This window comes from Orycteropus afer, unplaced genomic scaffold, assembly GCF_000298275.1.
Source record: "Orycteropus afer afer isolate SDZICR_OR568_19922 unplaced genomic scaffold, OryAfe1.0 scaffold00976, whole genome shotgun sequence".
In the NCBI taxonomy this organism is placed as follows: domain Eukaryota; kingdom Metazoa; phylum Chordata; class Mammalia; order Tubulidentata; family Orycteropodidae; genus Orycteropus; species Orycteropus afer.
This window is the reverse complement of record NW_006922563.1, coordinates 346,960-355,574: the sequence shown is the minus strand read 5'-3', so window position 1 is coordinate 355,574 and position 8,615 is coordinate 346,960. Positions and strand designations below refer to the sequence as shown.

At 38.3% G+C, this 8,615-nt stretch overlaps 1 pseudogene; it reads right to left on the bottom strand.

The window, feature by feature from the left end:
* Window positions 1-227: 227 nt before the first annotated feature.
* On the bottom strand, window positions 228-1,158 carry LOC122151977 (annotated as a pseudogene).
* Window positions 1,159-8,615: the final 7,457 nt, after the last annotated feature.

The following is an 8,615-nucleotide window of genomic DNA, read 5'->3' as shown; positions in this document are numbered from 1 at the left end:
ATAAAGGCAAAGTTAAGGGTGAAGTTATGCTTAGATTTCCTGAAGCAACTATTCTCATATTTTCTTACTGAGACTTATCACTGTCATTAGGTTTGTTTATCAGAACAAGCAAGGAGACATTTGATAACACTTGGTATAGAACATAGGACTAAGTATGGATCAGGTAGAGACAAAATAGGATGGAAACTTAAGAAAATATGATTGGTGCCCTTGATGTCATTATTCCTCTAATGCTTTGAGAGAACCAGAACCCGTTTGACTAACTCAGTAAAGGCTTCTTTGACTTGTTTGTTCCTCAGAGTGTAAATAAATGGGTTTAACATGGGGAAAACGCAAGTGACTAGTATTGTCACCCCTTGTTGATAGCCATTTCATCTTTTGCTGAAGGTTTAATATAGACAAAGATGCAGCTGCCATAGGAGATGGAAACCACAATAATGTGGGAAGAACAAGGAGAAAAGACCTTTTTCCTTTGTTGGGAAGAGGGGAATCTTAGAATTGTTCTGATGATATATACATAGGACAAAATCACACACAGAAAAGTCATGATAAAGATCAATACAGAGCAGACAAGAACCATCTGCTCTATGATCCATGTATCCATGCATGAGATCTTCAGGAGAGGATTAGCATCACAGAAAAAATGGTCAATGATATTAGAATCACAGAATTCCAAACCCAATGCAAGGCTGGGAAAATAATCAACAAAGTAGTTAACCAGCAGCCTAAGATAAGTTTTATGCAGGCCTGGTGGTTCATGATGGTCATGTAATGCAGGGGTTTGCAGATGGCCACATAACGATCATAGGACATGGTAGCCAAGAGGAAAAATTCTGTTATTCCAAACAGGTATGTGAAAAATATTTGATTTATGCAAGCATTATAAGTAATGATCCTGTCACCTGTTGATATACTGTATAGGAATCTAGGAATGCAGGCAGAGGTGAATAAGATTTCTAAGAAGGAGAAATTTTGGAGAAAAAAGTACATGGCAGTTTTAAGGTGGGCATCCACTAATGTGAGGGACATGATGGTGAGGTTTCCAGTTACACTCAGTATGTAGGTGATCAGTAGAAATATGAAAATCAGAATCTGCAGTTGTGCATCTTCTATAAGTCCCAGGAGGATGAATGTGGTTAGTGTTGTATGGTTTCTCATGCTTGGGTCCTGACTTCTGACCAATCTGTGTGTAAAATTCAGAGATACAAAATTTGAGAAGAGGTAAGGATAATTTTTCTGATGAATTTTGGTTAGGAAACCAAGAAATTCATTAGCTTGAGATGATAATGAATATTTTAGAAACATTTGTACTGTCAAGTCTTTTAGTATGTCATTCAAGTGGTTTGAAATCCTCATTTCAAACATTCCTTACCACAGCATATAGTACGATACACATTTCACATTGTAATTCATACACTAATATAATTACATATATGTGAAACAGAATAACACAAAAATTTGTAAACTTTAAAACCTTTAGTAACCCTCTACCACTTGTCTTTCAGTTTGTTGTACTGTGGTGGTTTGAATGTTGCTGTGAGGCTGGAGGCTATGCCACCAGTATTTCAAATACCAGCAGGGTCACCCATAGGGGATGGTTTTCATCAGAGACTGGGAAGAAGGATAGGGCCATCCTCTTCTGAAAGAATTGGCCACTGAAAATGTTATGAAGCGTAGTGAAACACTGTCCATTTTATTACTGGAAAACTTTATGAAGTCATGAAACATTGTCTGATACAGTGCCAGAAGGTTGGAAGGGACTCATATTATGACTGGGATAGAGCTGCCTCCTTAAAGCAGAGTCAACCTTAGTGATGTGGTTGGAGTAAAGCTTTCAGAGCCTTCATGTGCTGTTGTGGCATGAGTCAAAATGGGAAGAAACAACTACAAACATTCATTAATAATCAGAACATGGAATGTACAAAGTATGAATCTAGGATGATTGAAAGTTGCCAAAAATGAAATGGAATGCAAAATGATTGAAATCCCAGCAATAGTGAGCTGAAATGGTCTGGTTTGGCCATTTTGAATCAGACAATCATACAGCCTACTAATCTAGGAATGGGAAATTGAAGAGGAATAGCATGTTCATCATCAAAAAGAAAATTTAAAGTTCTATCTGGCGTATAATGCTGTCAGTAACAGGATAACATCCATTACCCCTAAAAGGAAGACCAGTTAATACCACTATTATTCAGTTTTACACACCAACCACCAAAACAAAAGATGAAGTAATTGAAGATTTTAGCAACTCTTGCAGTCTGAATTGACCAAATATGCAATCAATATGTATTTATAAATATTGTTGATTGGAATGCAAAAGTTGGAAACCCAAAAAAAAAAAAAAAATCATCAGCAGTTGTAAAATATGGCCCTGGTAATAGCTACAGCAACAGAGATTGCATGATAAAATTTTGCAAGACCAATGACTTATTCATTTTAATACCTTGTTTCAACAACATGAACAGTAGCTACACACATATTCCTTGCCAGATGAAATACACAGGAATTAAATGGACCACATCTGTGGAAAGAAGCAATGCAGAAGCTAAATATCATCAATCAAAACAAATCCAGGAGCTGACTGTGGAACAGAGCATCAATTGCTCATATGCAAGTTCAAGTTGAAGCTGAAGACAATGAACACAGGTCCAGGAGAGCCAAAATATGACCTTGAGTATTCCCACCTGAATTTAGAGACCATCTGAAGAATAGATTTGACATACTGAACACTGATGATAGAAGACTAGACAAGTTGTGAGATGACATAAACAACATCATACGTGAAGAAAGCAAAAGGTCATTAAAAAGACAATAAAGGAAGAAAAAAAACACAATGGGTATCAGGAGAGACTCTGAAACTTGCTCTTGAACAGAGAGTAACTAAAGTGAAAGAAAGTGGTGTTGAAATAAAAGAGCTGAACAGAAGATTTCAAAGGGTACTTTGAGAAGACAAAATAAAGTATTACAAGGAAATGTGCAAAGATCTGGAGTTAGAAAACCAATAGGGAAGAACATGTTTGGCATTTCTCAGCTGAATCAACTGAAGAAAAAATTCAAGCCTCAAATTGCTGTAATGAAGGATTGTACGGACAAAATATTGAATGATGCAGGAAGCATCAAAAGAAGAGGGAAGGAATACACAGAGTCACTGTACCAAAAACATAGGCATTCAGTCATTTCAGGAGGTGGTGTATGATCAGGAACCAGCAGTATTGGTTCTTGTATGGAAGAAATTAAAGCTGCATTTAAGGAACTGGTGAAAAATAAATAAATAAATAAATAAATAAACTAGGCTCCAGTGAGTGACAGAATATCCAGCGATGTTTCAACAAATAGATGCAGCTCCGGAGGCACATACTTGTCTATGTCAAGAAATTAGGAAGACAGCAACCAGGCCAACTGACTGGCAGAGATCCATGTTTGTATCCATTCCAAAATAAGGTGATCTAATGGAATGTGAAAATCATCTAACAATATTATTAAAATTACACACAAGTAAAATTTTACTGAAGATTATTCAAAAATGTTTGCAGCAGTATATTCATAAGGAAATTCCAGAAATTCAAGCTGTTTTCAGAAGAGGATGTGGAATGAGGGATATTATTGCTTATGTCAGGTGGCTCTCAGCTGAAAGCAAAGAATGCCAGAAAGATGTTTACCTGTGTTTTTTGACTATGCGAAGCCATTCGACTGTGTAGATCATAACAAATTATGGATAACACTGTGAAGAATGGGCATTCCAGAACACTTAATTTTTCTCATGAGGAGCTTGTATGTAAACCAAGAGGTTGTTTTCAAACAGAACAAGGTGTAATACTTCATGGTTTAAGATGAGGAAGGACATGAGTCAGGGTTGTATCCTTTCACCATACTCAATCAATCTGTATGCTGAGCAAATAATCTGAGAAACTGGACTATATGAAGAAAAATGCAGTATCAGAATTGGAGAAAGACTCATTAACAACTTGCGATATGCAGGTAACACAACTTTGGTTATTAAAAGTAAAGAGATGAAGCACTTACAGATGAAGATCAAAGACTATAGTTTTCAATATGGGTTGCACCTCAACAAAAAGGAAACAAAAATCTTCACAACTGGACCAATAAGCAACATCATGATAAATTGAGAAAAGATTGAAGTTGTCAGAGATTTCATTTTACTTGGATCCACAATCAACACCCATAGAAGCAGCAGTCAAGAAATCAGATGTCATATTGCACTGGGAAAATCTGCTACAAAAGACCTCTTTAAAGTATTGAAGAGTAAAGATGTCACTAAGGTGCATCTTATTCAAGTCATGGTATTTTCAGTGGCCTCATATGTATGTGAAAGCTGAACAAAGAATAAGGAAGAGTGAAGAAGAAATGATGCCTTTGAATTGTGATGTTGGCAAAGAATACTGAAAGGACCATGCACTGCCAGAAAAAATGAACAAATCTATCCTGGAAGAAATGTATTTAGAATGCTCCTTAGAAGCTAGACTGGCCAGACTTTGTCTCACCTACTTTGGTCACATGGTCAGAAGGGATTAGTTCTTGGAGAAGGAGATTATGCTTGGTAAAGTAGAGAGTTAACAAAAAAGGGCAAGACCTTCAGCAAGATGGACTGACACAGGGGCTGCAGTGATGGGCTCAAGCACAGCAAGAATTGTGAGGATGGTGCAGGACAGGGCAGTATTTTGTTCCGTCGTACATAGAGTCACAATGAGTCAGAATCCACAGGGTGGCAAAGAAAAAAAACAACTAGAATGTCCTGCCCTCTGAATGTTTCTAGTTTTATATATGTCATTAAAAAAAAAAAAAAAAAGTATCACCCTGGTAGCATAATGCCTAAGGCACTCGACTGCTAACCAGAAGGCTGGTGGTTCAAACCCACCAGATACTCTTTGGAAGGAAGTTTGAGCAATCTACTTTTGTAGTAATATCTCCTTGGAAACCCAAGGAGGAGTCGCTGTGAGTCAGGGCTGAATTGATGGCACACAACAATAATTGTTAATGATCAGTGGTTAAAAGAAAAAAGAAAAGTTTTCTTAAGTAAGTCCTTGATGATGATATTGTCCAAGTATAACTGGATCTAAGGAGTTCTGGTGGCATATCACCTAAGGCATTTGACTACTAATCAGAAGGTAGGTGATTCAAACCCACCTACTGCTCTGCAGGAGGAAGATGGAGCAATCAACTTCTGTACAGATTTACCACCTGGGAAACCCAGTGGATCTCGCTTTGAGTTGGAATTGACTCAGTGGCAGTGAGTTTGGTTTTGGTTTTATAACAGGATCTTATTCTCCACCATTTTTTCAAAAATATAACCTATCCCTTTAATTTTCACTGGAATGGATTTATCCACAGTACATATTTTTCCATCAAGGATAAAGACATCATAACTATAAAAATCCACACCCAAACTCAAACCCCCTGCCATGCAGTTAATGCTGACCCATGGAAACCCTCCAGAACAGAGTAGAACTGCTCCATTGTCTTTGGAAAGTTTTAGAAGATCTGACAGGTAGTGATTAAAGCATTGGGCAGTATGATTCCACCAACCTCTATGTGCAAAAAAAGATAAGGTAGTAGCTTCCTAAAGATTTGTAACATCTGAAGCCATATGAGTAGTTCTATTATTTTCTATGTTGTTTTTGTTGTTGTACTGTGCCGTCAAGTCAGACCTGACCCATAGTGACCCCTCCTTGGGTTTCTGAGGCAGTATCACTACAGAAGTAGATTGTCACATCTTCCTTCTGAGGGGTGGCTGGTGGGTTTGAACCACCAGTCTTCTGGTTAGCAGTCAAGTGCCTTCACCACTATGCTACCAGAGCTCCCTATTACAGGGTCATTATAAGTCAGAATCAACTGGATGAGAGTGCTGGAATCTTTATGGAAGCAGACTGCCTCAACTTTCTCCTCTGGATTGGCTGATGGGTGTAAACTATCCACTTTTTTATTAGCAGCCAAATGCTTTAACCACTGCACCTTTTATGACTATTTGGGTACCCTTTATTTATAACAATATTTCCCTACTCACAACAGAAAATTTTACTGTTTTTTATTTATCAACTTGCAACTTTTTTTAAACCCTAGAGAAATTGTTAACATATAGGCGTGGTTATAACCAAGATGTTTCTAAATCCACATTGTGGCAATTTAGTTCTCTGTTCTGCTGTGGCCAAACCTATAATTAATATACAATGGATAATTGCCTTATAAAGAGTCATCATTTAGATATTTCCATGCTTCCTGAAATGTTTCTGCCTTTAGTAGATTTTCACTTATTCTCCATTTTGGCCAAGAACACAGAGAGATACACAGCTGATTCCCTAACAAGTGAGGAAATGTCCTGGAAAAGATGTACACAACAGAAGAATATAATCCTCATTGTTTTAGGATTTCATTCTGTTTTATTTCTGTCTCAAACAAGTTTTACTGCCACTGGTGTTACAATCAAGGAGCTCTGGTAGAGTAGTGCCTAAGGCATCTGACTGCTAACTAGAAGGTTGGCAGTTCCAACCCTCTAGTTACTTTGTGGAAGAAAGACTGGTAATCTACTTCCCTAAAGATTTACCTCCTCAGAAACCCACAGGAGTCCTATGAGTCAGAATCGACTCGATGGCAGTGAGTTTGATTTTTTGGGGGGTTCGGTGTTACAGTCAGCTGTGTACATGTTCAGTAGAGTCTCTGGCTTCATGTTCTGTCTTAGCTTCAACAATCTGAAATGATTTTCTCTAATCCTTGAGTTTCTTTGTACTCAACTGTTTATGATATGGCTTGTGAACACATACCACTCCACTGAAACAGTTCTTGGCAAGTTTATCACTGACTTCTTTAAAGTTAAGTAAAATGGAGCAATTTTATTTCACCTTTTGTTTCACATGACACTGCTAACCACTCCTTCCTTCTATTTTATAGACACATTTCTTGCATGATATTCACACCACAGGATTTTGTTTTGCCTTTAAACCAAAACCAAACCTACTATCATCAAGTCAGTTTGGACTCATAGTGACTCCTATAAGGTTTCCAATCTGTAAATCCTTATGGAAGCAGATTGTCTCATGTTTCTCCTGTGGAGTAGCTGGTGGGTCTGAAATGCCAACTTTTGGTTAGCAGGCCAATGCTTTAATCACTGTATCACTAGAGCTCCTTCATTTTGCTTTCATGACTTTTCAAAGATATATCTTTTCCTACTCATGTTTATAATGTTGATATTTCTCAGGCTTTTCTAGTTCCACTTCTCTGCTTCTATATATGTTTTTCATGGACATTGCATTCTGCAGCTCTGGTGGCATAGGGCCTAAGGCATTTGACTGCTAAACAAAAGGCTGACGGTTCATTCTAACCAGGATTGGGAAGATTGGGCAATCTACTTCCATGGACATACTGCCTTGGAAACCCACGGAGGGGTCGCTATGAGTAGGTTCTGACTTGACAGCAGTGAGTTGCATTAAGTCCCATGATTTCCATTTAGCATTTAACATTGAATGATTAAAAATTCGGACACTATCTCTCTGGTAGACATCTGCATCTGTAAATTTCAGATTCCTCCCAAACTGAATAGATTCAAAATGGAATTTCACACATATTCTTTACCACTCTTACTTGTTTTGTCACTTCTTGCTTGCAAAGATAAAAAACCAAAAGCTAGCATTTATAATCTTATTTTAAAAATAGGAAGTCCCGGGTGATGTAAACAGTTATCACTCTTGGCTGTTGAATGAAAGTTTGCAAGTTCAAGTCTACCCAGAATCATCTGGGAAGAACAACCTAACCATCTACTTCTGAAATATCAGCCATTAAAAAACTAATGGGGAGTTTCGGCAAGATGGCGGACTAGGCAGAAAGACTGCACAGACCTTCTTCAACAAAGAAAAGGGAAATCAATTAACACAGGCATAGAAGATAATCCTGGACCCCTGAGACTTTAAGGGAAGGATGTAGAAGTGGACTAAACCCCAACTAGCAGAAGAATTTGCGTGAAAATACCAAAAAAGGAGACATACATAGCTGCGGTCTTGCAGCGATCCTGAGCGATCCTGACAGCACAGACAGCTTGGAGATTCCCGAGTGCTGGTAGGACTTAAGAATTCACCTAAATATCAACCTTGCTAGCCAGGGACTGCAAGGAGGACTGCTCCGGTGGCAGGAGAATAAACAGAGAAGGTGAAGAGAAACGTGGGCTGAGCTGTGGACTTTTGCCCGTCCAGAGGGCGCCACCATTTTGAAGGTCTAAAAAGTGGCTTGACTATTTTGGATATTTAAAGAGACAGCACTCTTGTATATTCTTGGGGCTTAAAAACACGTTCTGCTTTCCAGCAACCCCAAGGACACTTGGGACCTGCAAGACTGAAAAGGTACCACATTCCTCTTGTTACTCTTACACCTCACACCCACTTGGTGAATGGAGGTGCAGCCATCCCCCACTCCCACCTACCTTCTGGGCTCACAGGAACTCCATTACAGTCTGTGTGCTCAGACAGAGCTTGGTGCCCTGCCCTGTCCTCCACCGATTTTTTCTCTCTCTCTTTTTTTATTTTTATTTTTTTTCTTTTTTGCTTTCTTTTTTCTGGTGATTAGTTGGCTTGTATTTGTCTGTTTAAAAACAACTATTATTATTAATA